Source organism: Arachis hypogaea, chromosome 15 (assembly GCF_003086295.3).
Source record: "Arachis hypogaea cultivar Tifrunner chromosome 15, arahy.Tifrunner.gnm2.J5K5, whole genome shotgun sequence".
In the NCBI taxonomy this organism is placed as follows: domain Eukaryota; kingdom Viridiplantae; phylum Streptophyta; class Magnoliopsida; order Fabales; family Fabaceae; genus Arachis; species Arachis hypogaea.
This window is the reverse complement of record NC_092050.1, coordinates 83314003-83315282: the sequence shown is the minus strand read 5'-3', so window position 1 is coordinate 83315282 and position 1280 is coordinate 83314003. Positions and strand designations below refer to the sequence as shown.

The 1280-nt window shown below is 43.8% G+C and overlaps 1 non-coding gene across 1 annotated transcript; it reads left to right on the top strand.

The window, feature by feature from the left end:
* Nucleotides 1-625: 625 nt before the first annotated feature.
* On the top strand, nucleotides 626-732 carry LOC112753348 (small nucleolar RNA R71). Its single transcript, XR_003177738.1, has one exon. It is a non-coding gene; the product is annotated as a small nucleolar RNA R71 (small nucleolar RNA).
* Nucleotides 733-1280: the final 548 nt, after the last annotated feature.

Sequence of the window (1280 nt, the reverse complement as noted above, 5' to 3'; positions counted from 1 at the left end):
ATCAAATGATTGTAGATCGGGATTAGAGGTGGAAGGATGAGGTAAGTTATTTTGGTTTTGATGTGGATGTGGAGAGGTGTTGTTATTAGGGTGTTGATATGGTCTAGATGTGAAATGTTGGTGGCTTGCATTGTTGGGATTTGGGCATCTTTGATCAAGGCTTTGGTCTTGTTGATTTCCCGACCCAAAGTTTGGGTGATTCCTCCATCCATGGTTGTAGGTCTTGGAGTATGGATCATGGTTTTGCCTAGGTGAATTCCCAATGTAGTTGGCTTGCTCCTGACTACCTTTTGCTTCTTCATTCACTCCTTCTTGGGTTGTTGATGAAGTGGAGATTGCTGCTACTTAGTTCCTCTCCATCTTCTTGGTGAGGTCAGCCAGCTGCTAGGTAATGAGCTTGTTTTGGGCCAGCAGAGCATCTACATTGTTTAGCTCCATTACTCCCCTAGTGTTGCCTCTTTCAAAAGCATAGAAAAAATCATTCTCCGCTACAGTTTCAATGACATCTATGGCTTCCTCAATAGTCTTCTTCTTGTTCAAAGATCCTCCGGATGAATGGTCTACTGCCTTCTTTGATTCATATGACAGGCCTTCATAGAAAATGTGCAGCTGCACCCATTCGTTGAACATATCTGGTGGGCACCTCCTTGTTAGGTCCTTAAACCTCTCCCATGCTTCATAAAGAGTCTCACCATCTTGTTGCCTGAAAGTTTGGACCTCAGCTCTCAACCTATTGATTCGTTGAGGAGGGTAAAATCTTGCTAAGAATTTGTTTACCACATCCTCCCAGGTTGTCAAGCTCTCCTTTGGGAAAGACTCCAACCACTTGGCTGCCTTATCCTTGAGTGAGAATGGAAATAAAAGCAGTCTATAGGCATCAGGATGAACACCATTAGACTTCACTGTGTCACATATTCTCAGGAAGGTGGTTAAATGTTGATTGGGGTCTCCTTGGACACTCCCTCCGAACGAACAGTTGTTTTGAACAAGGGTGATGAGCTGTGGTTTTAGTTCAAAATTGTTGGCATGGATGGTTGGCTTTTGAATGCTACTTCCATAATTTCCTGGGTTCGGTTTGATGTAAGAGCCTAAAACTCTTCTATCCTCCCCAGCATGATTTGCTCGACCTCCTCCGCCATGGTTGTGAGTCTCTTCTTCATGATGGTTTTCCATGTTTTCTTCCATGTTTGGTTCAAAGTATTCCTCCTCTTCCTCAGCACCAACTACTCTTTTTCCTCTTGCTTCCCTTCTTAATCTCAAGAAGGTCCTCTCAGGTTCAG